The sequence below is a fragment of the Scyliorhinus torazame genome, chromosome 19 (genome assembly GCF_047496885.1).
Source record: "Scyliorhinus torazame isolate Kashiwa2021f chromosome 19, sScyTor2.1, whole genome shotgun sequence".
NCBI lineage: Eukaryota > Metazoa > Chordata > Chondrichthyes > Carcharhiniformes > Scyliorhinidae > Scyliorhinus > Scyliorhinus torazame.
This window is the reverse complement of record NC_092725.1, coordinates 36,717,397-36,733,328: the sequence shown is the minus strand read 5'-3', so window position 1 is coordinate 36,733,328 and position 15,932 is coordinate 36,717,397. Positions and strand designations below refer to the sequence as shown.

At 53.9% G+C, this 15,932-nt stretch overlaps 1 long non-coding RNA gene across 1 annotated transcript in view; it reads left to right on the top strand.

Moving 5' to 3' along the window:
• Positions 1–15,932, top strand: part of LOC140395904 (uncharacterized) — a 36,289-nt gene that overhangs the window by 6,936 nt on the left and 13,421 nt on the right. The window contains exon 2 of the long non-coding RNA XR_011936383.1: positions 10,564–10,699. This is a non-coding gene — a long non-coding RNA (uncharacterized lncRNA). The remainder of the gene's footprint in view (positions 1–10,563; positions 10,700–15,932) is intronic.

Below are 15,932 nucleotides of genomic sequence, written 5' to 3'. Positions count from 1 at the left end.
GGTTACCTCCCTGTAACTCTTCTTTATCACCCCCTCTGCCTCCCGGATGATCCGAAGTTCATCCAGCTTCAGCTCCAGTTCCCTAACACGGTCTTTGAGGAGCTGGAGTTGGGTGCACTTCCCACAGGAATAGTCAACGGGGACACCGGTGGTATCCCTCACCACCTACATCCTACAGGAAGCCTAGCCTCCATCCCCTCTTACCTTACAGAATATAGCTGCCCTGTGGACCAACTGGATCTCCGCCCTCTGACTCTGCTCCCAGTCAGCTGCACTCTTTGTAAACTCCTGGCTCTCTTCTCACTATTTGCAGAAACGTAGGAAACAAAATGAAAAGAGCACCTTACTCCCTCCTCACCTAACTCCCTCAGTCACCAAACTCTCAATATAGCACTCAAATGCACCAAATTCAGCACTCCCTCAGTCACCAAACTCTCAATATAGCACTCAAATGCACCAAATTCAGCACTTCAGACCTTTCAGATTCCCCTGAACCTCCCCTTTAGTGATGGCCACTACACTCACCTCTGTGCCCTAATTCCCCTGGCTGTCTGGATCTTCACCGCAAGGACTGATGCAAAGTAACTTTTCAGTTCCTCTGCCATTTCTTTGTTTCCTATGACTCCTTCTCCAGCCTTATGTTCCAGTAGTCCAATGTCTATTTTTGCTTATCTCCTAACTTTTATATATTGAAAAAAACTGTTCCTGTCTTCATTTTTATTGCTTGCTAGCTTGCCCTCACATTTCAATGTCAACAATGAATAAAAATCCTCCACAGTATTTCAGAATCTAAGGACATCCCACAGTTACTGTTGATATTTCCACAATAGTGTAAATTGCCCCAAATTGCCCCAATCGTCACTGGCATAATTAGGGGATAATCTGTTCCTAGCACTGAACTACATGTTACTATTTATACCAGGTAAAAAGGGATAACTATCCCTTGTGTATTAATGGCAGTGATCATGCGATGTTCATTGACCAGTGGAGGCACATTGAAGGTAATTGGTTGATAAACTAGATGGAGGCCGAGGAGAACTTGCTTTTTACACAGTGAGTTGGATCTAATCTGGATAAAAGCGGATGATGGAATCTGAAACCAAAAGAGAAAATGCTGTAAAATCTCAGCAGGTCTGGCAACATCTGTAGGGAGAGAAAAGAACATAAGAACATAAGAACTAGGAGCAGGAGTAGGCCACCTGGCCTCGAGCCTGCTCCACCATTCAATGAGATCATGGCTGATCTTTTGTGGACTCAGCTCCACTTTCCCGCCCTAACACCATAACCCTTTATTCCTTTATTCTTCAAAAAACTATGTATCTTTATCTTAAAAACATTTAATGAAGGAGCCTCTACTGCTTCACTGGGCAAGGAATTCCATAGATTCACAACCCTTTGGGTGAAGAAGTTCCTCCTAAACTCCGCCCTAAAAAGAGCTAACGTTTCGAGTCCAGATGACACTTTGTCAAAGCTAAAAGACATAGAAAGTTGGAGATATTTATACTGTGGGGTGAGGGACTGAAAGATGAGTTATAGCCACATAAACCAAGGGAAAAGAGTACTAATAGCCACAGAAACCAAGAGTGCTAATGGCAGTCCACGGAGAGAATAAAAGGTGTGAAAGGCCTAACAGCAGAGAAACTAAAATCAGAGTGCAAGCGGTGAGAGATGTAGAGGGAAGCAAAGAGGAGAAAAGGTAAGAAGAGGGGGATAAGATGGGGGAAATATATGTATAAAGAAAAACAGGAAATAGATAAAATGTAAAAGAGAGGGGGCGTCATTCTCCGACCCCCCAGCGGGTCGGAGAATGGCCGTTGGCCGCCGTGAATCCCGCCCCCGCCGGTTGCCGAAGTCTCCGAAGGGAGAAAAGTCGGCGGGCCATTAATGGCGCCGCTGACTTCGGAGAATGGCACGGGTCTGCGCAAGGCAGCCGATTTTTGGCCTGCCGATATTCTCCCTTCCGGATGGGCCGAAGTCCCGTCGACGTGATGACCGTTCACGTTGACGTAAATCAAACCTCCTTTTCATCGGCGTGAACCTGTGCTCCAGGTTCACGCCGACCAGCGTGGAGGTGAGTGACGGCCTGGGGGGTTGGCCGCTGGGCAGGCGATGGCGTGGCCGCAGTCTGAATGTGTGGGGAGAGGTGTGTCTCGGGTTGTGTGTGTGTGTGTGTGACGGGGGGGGGGGGTGGTTAGAGTGGGCTGGGCTCCGGGGGAGTGCCGGGAGGGGGGTCCGTGCCGGGGAGGAGGATGGGGGGGTCCGTGCCGGGGAGGAGGTTGGCATCCGTGCCGGGGAGGAGGTTGGGGTCCGTGCCGGGGAGAAGGTTGGGGGGGGTCCGTGCCGGGGAGGAGGTTGGGGTCCGTGCCGGGGAGGAGGTTGGGGTCCGTGCCGGGGAGGGGGATGGGGGGGTCCGTGCCGGGGAGGAGGTTGGGGGGGGGGTCCGTGCCGGGGAGGAGGATGGGGGGGTCCATGCCGGGGAGGAGGTTGGGGTCCGTGCCGGGGAGGAGGTTGGGGTCCATGCTGGGGAGGGGGATGGGGGGTCCATGCCGGGGAGGAGGTTGGGGGGGGTCCGTGCCGGGGAGGAGGTTGGGGGGGTCCATGCCGGGGAGGAGGATGGGGCGGTCCGTGCCGGGGAGGAGATTGGTGTCCGTGCCGGGGAGGAGGTTGGGGTCCGTGCCGGGGAGGGGGATGGGGGGTCCGTGCCGGGGAGGAGGTTGGGGGGGGGGTCCGTGCCGGGGAGGAGGTTGGGGGGGTCCGTGCCGGGGAGGAGGATGGGGGGTCCGTGCCGGGGAGGAGGTTGGGGTCCGTGCCGGGGAGGGGGATAGGGGGTCCGTGCCGGGGAGGGGGATGGGGGGTCCGTGCCGGGGAGGAGGTTGGGGTCCGTGCCGGGGAGGGGGATGGGGGGGGTCCGTGCCGGGGAGGGGGATGGGGGCTTCCGTGCAGGGAGGAGGTTGGGGTCCGTGCCGGGGAGGGGGATGGGGGGGGTCCATGCCAGGGAGGGGGGGTGCGAGGGCAAGTGAGTTGGTCCACCTGGCCAGGTGCCAGCCTCCAACAGTTGGACCCATGCGGTCCATGCCACCTGGTTGGGGGGTAGGAGGGGACATGGGCAATGATGACATGTCGCCGTTTCCCCCCCCCCCCCCCCCAACCAGGCCGTCATGTTTTCCGATCATCCAGCGATGTTGGCCGCCGTGGCGGCAGCCGCTAATGTCCATGTTGCCCTGGATGAGGAGGAGGAGGAGGAGGAGCGTGCCAGAGAGGCGGCGCAGGCTGCCGCAGAGGGGCAGGCGGCAGCCATCCAGGCTGGAGGGACACCTGACCGACAGGACGAGGAGGGGGAGGAGGATGTCGCGGCCCCACGGCAACGGAGGCACTCGAGGGCGCCCCGTGTGTACCGGCCCCGGCAGTCATACCAGGACCTCACGGACCGGGAATGCAGGAGGAGACTCCGGATGAGGCGGGAAACCGTGGCACACATCTGCCACCTGCTGGCACACCTGTCACCGCGTGGCACTGGCAGGGGACACCCTCTCCCCGTGTCTGTCAAGGTTACGGTGGCCCTGAACTTTCATGCAACGGGTCATTCCAGGCACCGAGTGGGGACCTGTCCGACATATCGCAGACATCGGTGCATCCGGGCAGTGACAGATGCCCTATATGCCATGGCGCACCGCTACATCTGCTTCCTGTGGACCGGGCCAGCCAAGATGCCCGGGCCGTGGGCTTCTCTGCCGTGGCCGGGTTCCCCATGGTCCAGGGCACGATTGATGGGATGCACGTCGCCGTGCGGCCACCTGCAGATAACAGGGCCGTGTTCACCAATAGGAAGGGGACCTATTCGATGAACGTACAGGTGGTCTGCGACCACCAAATGATGATCCTGCAAGTCTGCGCCCGTTACCCAGGCAGTGTACACGACTCATACGTGTTGTCGCGGTCATCCATCCCCAGCATGTACGAGGGACGGCATCCCCGGCTGAGGGGCTGGTTGCTGGGCGACAGGGGCTACCCATTGCGATCGTGGCTGATGACACCTGTACGGAGGCCACGCAATGAGGCGGAGAACCGCTACAATGATGCCCATGTAGCGACAAGGGGAGTGATAGAGAGGTGCTTTGGCGTGATGAAGATGCGTTTCAGGTGCCTGGACCTCTCTGGGGGCGCCCTCCAGTATCGGTCAGATAGGGTCGGCCGCATCATTGTGGTGTGCTGCGTCCTGCACAACACAGCCCAACAGAGGGGCGATGTGCCGCAGGCAGAGGAGGGCGGAGTGGAGGAGCAGCAGGAAGAGGCGCTGTCCTCCCCAGATGAGGGGGATGGGGGTAATGGTCAGGACAGACGGGGTAGACACAGGCGGGTGGCTGTCCACCGTTACCGGCTGGCCCAGCGGGCACGGGACAGACTGATAGCCGCCCGCTTCACTGACTAGATGGGCGTGGGAATCGGGTAGTATGGCCACAGACCGCACACCATGGCAACAGCCGACCACCCACACCCCACACCCATCCACCCACCCAGCACCCTCACCCCCCTCCCCAACCCCACCCACCCCACCCACATGCACACCACCCCCCCCATTGCCGATCCACCTGCGGCACAACGGCCGGGCTCACACAGTTGCGGGTGTCTATTGCAGGCCATGGAGGATGATGTCAACCCACCCTGCGGTGAGCTCCTGGCTCCACATCGTTGGACTATGTCTGACCCATGGCCACAGTACCACCATCCACCCGGACCATCCCTGCATGCGGCTGTGACACTGCAGCGCACGGTCCCGTCCTCTGCCCGGGGGGATGTTGATGGCGGCCCAGGGGGAAGGGGCAGACTCACCTGGGGCTGAGGTAAGACCACCCCTCACACACACACTTGCGCTCAATGTACATGACACCCCCCGCACGCTTTGGACAGAGCACAAAGGCAGCTTCGGTAGGTGTAACATTGACTTTAATAACCAAAGGAGTTCATGCACGTGCCCTAGCCCCTAAAACTCATCTGTGCCCTGCACCCGTGCCAACTTACTCAGTGTCTAATTGTTTGGCCTTACGGGCCCTTTGACTACGTCTACGTGGTTCCCCAGACGGTACAGCAGAACTGGAGGTGGGCTCCTGTGATTCCTGCCCTCTGACACTGGATCCCTTTGGCGGCCGTTTCCTGGGGCGTCCTGGCCTCAAAGGGCCAGGCTGCGGCCCGGGCGACTGGGATGGCGAGCTGCCAGCCTGTCCTGCCCGTTGCCCACCCGATGCACCTGGGACGGAAGGAGGGGGAGTCCGAGGTGTCGCGGTGTTCCCGGACCTCCCCTCCAGGGGGAGCTGGGACGGACCACACCACCTCCTCCTCCCTCAGGGTGCCCGATGGCCCCCAGGCCTCTACATGGGTGGGGGATGCGAACGGACTGGCCATCCGACGCCCCCCCGACATCTGGCGCTGCCAGTCCTGGAGGCCCGTGCTGGTATCGACAGGGGTCTGCAGATTTGCAGCCATGGAGCCCAGGGGATTGGCAAACCCTGTCTGTGACTGTGCGACGCCGGCTCGCACATGGCCACTGGCGCCGATGCCCTCAGCGATGTCCTGCAGAGACTGGGCCATGGCCTGCAGAGACTGGGCTATGGCTGGCACTGGCTCATGGCCTCCTGTGAGAGGGCAGCCATGTCCTGGGCCACAGACGCCGCCTGCACGGAAAGCCCCAGGCCTCGCAAACCGTTCCCCATGTCTGACACTGTCGCACCCATTGCCTCCACCGCGGACGCCACCCGTGCGGTGTCGGCCTGGGTGGCACGTATGACCGGCACCACTTCCAGCTCCTGGACGCGGGTGGACTCCTCCACCTGCGACTGCAGCCGCCGCAAGCCGGCCGTCACCCTCTTCGCTCGTCTCCGGGTCGGTGGTTGCATCGGATCTATGTGTGGGTGTGGAAACTCCAGGAACCCGGGATCCATCTGGGCGGCAGATGTTCGCTTGGGCTGGGCTGCCCTCCGACCGCCCGGCCCCTCTGCTGCTCCTACCTCCACCTGCTGTACCGGGATGGCTGTGTTGTGCGCACCAATGAGTGTACCAGACGCCTCATCACTAAAGTGCCCAACCGAGGTGAGTGTTTCTGCGATGGTGGAGGGTGTTGGTGACAGCAGTGGCGTTGTGTCGTGCTCTTCGCCCCACTCTGAGTCCATGGCACTTTGGGGCGGGTGTTCGTCTCCACCCATCCACTCTGAGTCACTGTCCGGTATTTCGTCTTGCTGGGTAGTGCTGTCCCGGGTAGGGGTGTCCTGGGCAGTGCTGTCCCGGGTAGTGGTGTCCTGGGTAGTGGTGACCTGGGTAGTGGTGTCCTGGGTAGTGGTGTCCTGGGTAGTGGTGTCCTGGGTAGTGGTGTCCTGGCTCGGATATGACGGGGGCCTGTGGCTGCCCCCCTCGTCGCTGGGTGGTCACTCCCGCACGTGACGGGGGCGTCGTCTCCCTGTTGCTCCAGGTCTCTCCGTCTCCCGTGGTGTCCGAGGGGCATCCTGCGGGCGTCGCATGCTAGAGGGTCCGGGTCTCTCTGTCTCCCGTGGCCTCCGAGGGGCATCCTGCGGGCGTCGCATGCTAGAGGGTCCGGGTCTCTCTGTCTCCCGTGGCCTCCGAGGGGCATCCTGCGGGTGTCTCACGCTAGAGGGTCCGGGTCTCTCTGTCTCCCGTGGCCTCCGAGGGGCATCCTGCGGGCGTCGCATGCTAGAGGGTCCGGGTCTCTCTGTCTCCCGTGGCCTCCGAGGGGCATCCTGCGGGCGTCGCATGCTAGAGGGTCCGGGTCTCTCTGTCTCCCGTGGCCTCCGAGGGGCATCCTGCGGGCGGTCTGCATCTGCGGGGATGGGTGCCTGGACGTTTGCTCCTTCGATACACAATGAAGAATGCATGGTTAGACACGCAGGCAGTGATCAGGTGATATGGGGGAGGGGGATATAGGGGAGGGGGGATATGGGGACGGGCTGTCGGTGGCTCACTTGCTAGTACGCCCCCGACCTCTGCATCAGCAACCTCCCGGTCGTCCGGTCCGCCAGAAAGTTCCAGGGCCCTTTCCTCGTGTTCGGTCAATGGCCTCTCATCAGCGGGGCCTCCTCCAGTCCTCACATGCAATAGGGATATTGTTGTGTGCTCGCTTCTCCTGTGGGGGTGGGGTGGGTGGGTGGGTGGGGGTGGTGGCAGGGGTAAAAGGCAACAGTGTTAGGCAGGTATATGAATGCACGCCATCGGTTGCGCGTGCATTGCAGAGGTTAAGGTTAGGGCTGGATTCACTTGGGGATATGGGGGAGGGGGGGTTATGGCGGAGGGGGGGATACGGGGGAGGGGGGATATGGGGGATACGTGGGAGGGGGGATATGGGGGAGGGGGGATATGGGGGGATATGGGGGATATGGGGGAGGGGGGATATGGGGGAGGGGGGATATGGGGGATATGGGGGAGGGGGGATATGGGGGAGGGGGGATATGGGGGAGGGGGGATATGGGGGAGGGGGATATGGGGGAGGGGGGATATGGGGAGGAGGGATATGGGGGAGGGGGGATATGGGGGAGGGGGGATATGGGGGAGGCTCACCCTGCCTGCTCTGACGAGGCCGTTCACCTTCTTGTGGCACTGGGTGCCTGTCCGTGGTGTCAGGGCCGCAGCGGTGACGGCCTCTGCCACTTCCCTCCACAGACGCCGGCTGTGGCGTGGGGCAACTCTGCGGCCGTGCCCGGGATACAGGGTGTCCCTCCTCTGCTCCACTGCGTCCAGGAGCGCCTCCACATCCCGTGACTCGAACCTCGGGGCTGAGCGGCGGCCAGCCATCCAGTCGGGTGTTCCGGACGGGTGTTCCGGTCGGGTGGGGGGGAGCAGCGCGGCCTTATGAGCCGTCACGCTGTGCGGCGCGTATGACGCTGCACGGCGTCAACCACGTGCGCAAGCGCGGATCCCGTTACGTCGCTGCTAGCCCATTTCGGGCCGGAGACTTTCGACCCATTTTTCCGACGTGACGCAAGTCGAATGTGCGCCGTTTTTTGCGCCAATCGGCGGATTTTGCGCCGATAACGGAGAATTTCGCCCAGGATCTTAGTTCGGCCTCATTTGGAATATTGCATACAATTCTGCCCTCCATCCTACTATAAGGATGTGAATGCTTTAGACAGGGTACAGAAACAGTTTATTAGGATGTTGCCTGACATGGAGGGCATTGGCTATGAGGAGACGTTCGATAAACTCGGTCAGTTGTCATTGGCATGACGGAGGTTGAGAGGCGACCTGATAGAAGTCTACAAGATTCTGAGAGGCATGGACAGAGTGGATAGTCAGATGCTCTTTCCTAGGGTAGGAGAGTCAAGTACTAGGGGAAAAGTGCGTGGGCAAAAGTTTAGAACAGATGTGTGAGGCAAGGTTTTTACACGGAGGGTGGTAAATATATGAAACACGCTGCCTTGGGACGTGGTAGGAGCAGGTATGATAGCAGCATTTAAGGGCTATCGAGACAAATATTTGAATACGGTGGGAATAGAAGGATATGGACTCCGTTAGTGCATATGGTTCTAGTTAGGCAGGTACCATGGTCTGCGTAGGCTTGGAGAGCCGAAGGGCCTGTTCCTGTGTTAGAACAAAGAACAAAGAACAATACAGCACAGCAATGGCCATTCAGCCTTCCAAGCCTGTACTGGTCATGATATCAATCATTGTCAAAACCCTCAGTACTTCCTTGTGCCGTACCCCTCTATACCCGTCCTATCCATGTGTTTGTCAAGATGCTTTTTGAACGCCGTTAATGCATCTGCTTCCAGAACCTCCCCTGGCAACGCGTTCCAGGCACTCACCACCCTCTGCGTAAAACACCTGCATCACACATCCCTTTTAAACTTTGCTCCACGGATCTTAAACCTATGCCCCCATGTGACTGACCCCTCCACCCTGGGAAAGAGTGCCTCCTCATCCATTCTATCCATGAACCTCATAATCTTGTAGACCTCTATCAGGTCACCCCTCAACTTCCGTCTTTCTATTGAAAACAGCTCTAATCTATTCAGCTTCTCCACATAGCTAACACCTTCCAGACAGCCAACATCTTGGTAAACCTTCTCTCCACCCTCTCTAAAGCCTCTACATCCTTCTGGTACTGTGGTGACCAGAATTGTGCGCAATATTCCAAGGTTCTATACATGTTGTTTTTCTTTGTTCCTTGTTGTCTAAAATGAAATGGAATGAAAACAAAGAGGTCGAGTGGGGTAGAGCTAATCATCTGAAGTTGTTGAATTCTATGTTGAGACCGGAAGTGTTGAGCGTGACTAACCGGAAGATGAGATGCTGTTCCTCCAGCTTACATTGATCTGCACTGGAATATTGCAGCAGGCCAAGGGCAGGCATGTGGGCATGGTAGCAGGGTCGTGTGTTACATGGGAAGCAACAGGAAGGTCAGGGTCCCTAATGCGCACAGACTGAAGGTGCTGAGCAAAGCCATCACCCAGACGACGTTTGGTCTCTCCAATACAAAGGAGAGCACATTGGGAGCAGCGAATGCAATATACCAAATTGAAAGAGGTGCAGATGAAACGCTGCTTAACCTGGAATTTGTGTTTTGGGCCTGAGATGTTAAGCATGGAAGAGGTCAAGGGGCAGGTGATTTGTATGGTAAGGTGCCATGGGTGATGGGAGAGGTGTTGGGCATGGTAGAGGATTGGACTTGATTTTCTTGGAGGGAATGGTCTCTGCGGAATGCTGACAGGGAAAGTGAAGGGAAGATGTGTTTGGTGGTGGCATCATGCTGGAGGACGCGAAAATGGCAGAGGCAGGTGGTGTGAAATGTGAGAACGAGGCGGACTCCATCCTTGTTCTGGGAGGGAGTAGATACTGGTGCGGGAGATGGACCACGCGCTGTTCAGGGCCCTGTAAACAACTGTAGGTGGGAAATCACGTTTTATTTTATAAATTTAGAGTGCACAATTTATTTTTTCCACTTACGGGGCAATTTAGCATGGCCAATCCACCTACCCTGCACAACTTTGGGTTCTGGGGGCGAAACCCATGCAGACATAGGCAGAATGTGCAAACTCCACACGGACAGTAACCCAGGGCCGGGATCGAACCTGGGACCTCGGCGTCGTGAGGCAGCAATGCTAACCACTGGGCCACCGTGCTGCTCTGGGACATCATGGTTCAGAAAGAAGCACCACGTTGGAAATTCAATGTAATCTGGAATCTGCTGTCTTGACTGATAATTGAGCCATGTCCAGTAAAAATCTGAACACTGGGAATTGGATCAATAATTGACAAGGCAGGAATTTTGGGCCGTTGGAAAAAGAGAAGCAATTGAGGAGGAAGAATTTGGCAGAACATTTAAAGAACCAGCAGAGACAAAATGGGCCAAATGTCCCCTTCACGGCAGAAGGATTCTTGCTTTCAACACTGATAAAATCCGTTAAACCTTTACCATTTCAATCATTGCAGAAATCAGTCTCGCTTGATATTTAAAAAAGATCTTGGGTAACATATTTAGGAGTCGATTCCAGTTGCATTATACACCACTGCCCAATTTGATTAACCAAGGTAGAGTCATGTCTGTGTGATTATTTACTACAGAAAGCTCACTCCGATTATATAAAGAGCGTCACTGCTGCATCCTCTTCATTGTGACACTGAGGGACTCAGCGGAAGATGTGTAAAACTCCACTCTTGGTGCTTGGACTGCTGGTGCTGGTGGAGCTCACACCTATTGGTAGGTTACCACGGTGATTTTATAATTGAAAATTATCTCACAGTCCCAAAGTCTTGATAAAGTGAAAGAAACAAGCGGAGACCATTCAGCCCATCAGGACTATACTATCATTCAGTTGAATCATAAGACCATGAGGCATAAGAGCAGAATTAGGCCACTCGGCCCATCGAGTCTACTCCGTCATTCAATCATGGCTGATATTTTTCTCATCCCCATTCTCCTGTTCTCCTGCCTTCCTGATCCCCTTATTAATATAGAATCTATCTATCTCTGTATCATGACTGATATTCAATAGAATCATAACTGATGTGTGCCTTATGTCCACCAGAAAACGTTATTTAAAAAAGCTGTACATTTATTTCCAAACAGAGAGTTATCACTGTCGACTGTTGAGTCTTTATCAGAAATTTCATATTTGTTTTTGTGATCCAACCTCATCTATGATTCTCTAAGGAGTGAGCTTGAGTTGCCTCGCATTCCCATCGACATTCAATCGCTTGTGATATATTGCATTAATGATATAGCAATCATTCTTGCCTCCTACCAATCCGACAATTGAACTGACCCACCATTGATCAACTTGCCTCAACCGCCTGGCTCCTGGGCTAGAAAATTCCCATTGTAAACATATCTATGCTTTTCCCATCCCTGAAGATAGCCCTTAAACTAATACTTCTCGTGCAACAGTTTGGTTACCAGTCACTGCTATTTGTTAATATGATTCAGTATCGATGTAGTTTTGAAATGCTCCTGTGAGTTTTGCGCATGAGCAGTGGGGGAAAGGCCACAGGCAGAATCAACTTGAAACTTTTAAGTTGCGAATTTGAAGCAGAGTGGGGATTCGCTGCAGAGGGGTAGACGTGTTCTTTGCTTTTTCTCCTTGCTTTGTAAATAATCTTCAGAGACTGGCCTTGCCCTGCTGCAGCTGAGGCTACAAGGGGGAGAGCAGATTGGAAAGTAGTTGACAACATCGGTAAGTTTTTACAACTATCATCAATTATAGTTTGAAAAATAAGTTCTGTGGTTTATAATCTGTATGGGCTCTAATTGTTATTAACGAGGACAAGCAAAGAAAGGCCAAAGAGAATTCGATTTAATCAAATATCTAGCATCTTCAAAAGCTGTAATTTAAAAGAATAAGTCATGGCAGGAGAACTCAAAGCCATGGTTTGTTCCTCTTGTTGCATATGGGTACCTGGGGCCAGCATGTGGTGGACGTGTCGTCAGCCTCAGCTCCTGGAAGCCCGTGTTTCGGAGCTAGATTGGTGGCTGGGGACACTCTGGAGCATCCGTCAGATGGAGTGTATCATAGATAGCACATGGCGGTCACACCGCAGGCTCAGACTCCACAGGCAGGGAGACAATGGGTGACCATGAGGCAGAACAAGAGAACAAGGCAGGCAGTTTGTGAATCTCCTGTGGTCATTCCCCTGCAAAACAGAGATACCGTTTTGGATACTTTTAAGGGGAATGACCTCTCAGGGCAAAGCAGCAACATCCAAATTCGCTGCACCAGGTTGGTTCTGCTGCAGCGGGGAGGAGTAAAAAGCATGAGTTTGCAAAATTATATGGGATTCGACTGTAAGGGGAATAGATAGGCATGTATGTGGTCATAAACGAGACTCCCGGATGGTAAAGAATATCACTAAAAAAAAAAATGAATGATGCCCTGAAAGCAGGTTATAGGGAGTCAGGAAGAGAATTGAGAAGTGGGACCTCAAAGATTTTGATCACAGGATTAATACCAGTGCCACATGCTAGTCAGAGTAGGAATAGTAGGGTGTATCGGGTGAATGCATGGATTGTGTGAGGGGGAGTGTTTTAGATTATTGGGGCATAGCCTTAATGTTTTGTTCTTGAATTCGTGGACCATTTGAAATAAAATGGATGAATTAGTTGGGCAGATAGATGTAAAGGGGTCTGATATAGTTTGGATTACGAAGACATGGCTCCAAGGTGACCAAGACTGGAACTAAGCATTGAGGGCTATTCAGTTTTTAGGAAAGATGGACAGACATGAGAAGGTGGTGGATTTGAATTGTTGATTAAATAAAGTTTTAATACAACATTCGGGAATTATATTAGTACAGATGATTTGGAATCTGTCTGGGTGGAGTTATGAAATATCAAGGGCCAAAAAATCATTCGTTGGGGTGGTATACAGACCTCCAAAGTGCAGTGGTAATGTTGGGTACAGCAGGATTAATTAAGTAGGGGAAAATATAATTGAAAGTAAACTAGCGGGGAACATAAAAACTGACTGTAAAGTTTCTCCAGGTATGTTAGAGAAAAAGATTAATAAAACCTAATGGAGGCCCCTTACAATCAGTAACAGAGGAATTTATAACAGGGAACAAAGAAAAGGCTGAGGAACTAAATTCTAACTTTGTTTCTTTGTTGTCACGCTGTGAGGCTTAAATTAACACTGCAATGAGGATACTGTGAAAAACCCCGAGTCGCCACATTCCGGCACCTGTTCGGGTACACAGAGGGAGAAGTCAGAATTGACCCTCTGTGTACCCCAACATAATAATATACTGGAAGTTCTGAGCAGCACAAATTGTAGTGAGGAGCGAAAGGAAATTAGTATCAGTAAAGAAATGGTTTTGGCAAAATTCATGGTATTAAAGACAGACAAATCCCCAGGGCTATCAATCTCCAGGGCAATTAATCTTAATCCCAGTTGAATTAAGGAAGTGGCTCCAGAAAGAGTAGATTAATTGGTGTTAATTTTCCAAAATTATTTGGACTCTGGAATGGTTCCTACAGATTGCAGGGGTGCAAATGTAACACCACTGTTACAAAAGGGAGGTGGCAAGAAAAGAGGGAACTATAGATCAGTGAGCCGAACGTCGATAGTAGAGAAGTTGCTGGAGTCCATTATCAAGGATTTCATAACACAGCATTTGGAAAGTAGTGGGGTAATCAGACAAAGTCAGCATGGATTTATGAAAGGAAAATCATGTTTGACAAATCTGCTGGAATGATGTAAAATATAGGGTTGATCAGGGAGTTGTGGTTTATTCAGACTTTCGGAATAGGTCTCACATAGCAGATTAATATGCAAAGGTAAAGTGCATGGGAATTATGGGTCACGTCTTGAGGTGGAAAAAAGCATGTTAGCAGGCAGGAAGCAAAACGTTGGAATAAATGGATCTTTTTTGATTGGCAGGCAGTGACTAGTGGGGTACCACACGGATCTATGCTAGGACTCCAACTGTTCACATTATATATTAATGATTTGGACAAGGGAACTAAATGTATGGCAGAGGGGTGGGCACGGTAGCAATAGGTCAGAAGGTGAGAGCATTGAGGGAGAACTAGGGAATAGGGACAGTGTGGTTCTGAGGCAGAGCAGACAGGGAGAAGTTGCTAAACTCATCGGGTCTGGTGGCCTGAAGTGCATATGTTTTAATGCAAGAAGTATTACGGGTAAGGCAGATGAACTTAGAGCTTGGATTAGTACTTGGAACTATGATGTTGTTGCCATTACAGAGACCTGGTTGAGGGAAGGGCAGGATTGCAGCTAAATGTTCCAGGATTTAGATGTTTCAGGCGGGATAGAGGGAGATGTAAAAGGGGTGGCGGAGTTGCGCTACTGGTTAGGGAGAATATCACAGCTGTACTGTGGGAGGACACCTCAGAGGGCAGTGAGGCTATATGGGTAGAGATCAGGAATAAGAAGGGTGCAGTCACAATGTTGGGAGTTTACTACAGGCCTCCCAACAGCCAGCAGGAGATAGAGGAGCAGATAGGTAGACAGATTTTGGAAAAGAGTAAAAACAACAGGGTTGTGGTGATGGGAGACTTCAACTTCCCCAATATTGACTGGGACTCACTTAGTGCCAGGGGCTAAGTCGGGGCAGAGTTTGTAAGGAGCATCCAGGAGGGCTTTTTAGACAGTCCAACTAGGGAAGGGGCGGTACTGGACCTGGTATTGGGGAGTGAGCCCTGCCAAGTGGTAGAAGTTTCAGCAGGGGAGCATTTCGGGAACAGTGACCACGGGCGAAATTCTCCCCCAACGGCGCGATGTCCACCGACTGGCGCCCTAAACGGCACCAATCAGACGGGCATCGCGCCGGCCCAAAGGTGCGGAATGCTCCGTATCTTTGGGGGCCGAGCCCCAACATTGAGGGGCTAGGCCGGCACCGGAGGAATTTCCGCCCCGCCAGCTGGCGGAAATGGCGTTTGTTGCCCCGCCAGCTGGCGGAAATGGCGTTTGGTGCCACGCCAGCTGGCGCAGAAATGCGGCGCATGCGCGGGAGCGTCAGCGGCCGCCGACAGTTTCCCGCGCATGCGCCGTGGGGAGAGACTCTTCCGCCTCCGCCATGGTGGAGGCCGTGGCGGAGGCGGAAGGGAAAGAGTGCCCCCACGGCACAGGCCCGCCCGCGGATCGGTGGGCCCTGATCGCAGGCCAGGCCACCGTGGGGGCACCCCCCGGGGTCAGATCGCCCCGCGCCCCCCTAGGACCCCGGAGCCTGCCCACGCCGCCTGGTCCCGCCGGTAAATACCAGCTTTGATTTACGCCGGCGGGACAGGCAATTTCTGGGCGGGACTTCGGCCCATCCGGGCCGGAGAATTGAGCGGGGGGTCCCGCCAACCGGCGCGGCCCGATTCCCGCCCCCGCCCAATCTCCGGTGCCGGAGACTTGGGCGGGGGCGGGATTCACGACGGCCAACGGCCATTCTCCGACCCGGCGGGGGGTCGGAGAATGACGTCCCATAATTCAGTAAGTTTTAAAGTGCTGGTGGACAAGGATAAGAGTGGTCCTAGGGTGAAATTGCTAAATTGGGGGAAGGCTAATTATAACAATATTAGGCGGGAACTGAAGAACATAGATTGGGGGCGGATGTTTGAGGGCAAATCAACATCTGACATGTGGGAGGCTTTCAAGTGTCAGTTGAAAGGAATTTAGGACCGGCATGTTCCTGTGAGGAAGAAGGATAAATACGGCAATTTTCGGGAACCTTGGATAACGAGAGATATTGTAGGCCTCGTCAAAAAGAAAAAGGAGGCATTTGTCAGGGCTAAAAGGCTGGGAACAGATGAAGCCTGTGTGGAATATAGCGAAAGTAGGAAGGAACTTAAGCAAGGAGTCAGGAGGGCTAGATGGGGTCACGAAAAGCCATTGGCAAATAGGGTTAAGGAAAATCCCAAGGCTTTTTACACGTACATAAAAAGCAAGAGGGTAGCCAGGGAAAGCGTTGGCCCACTGAAGGATAGGCAAGGGAAT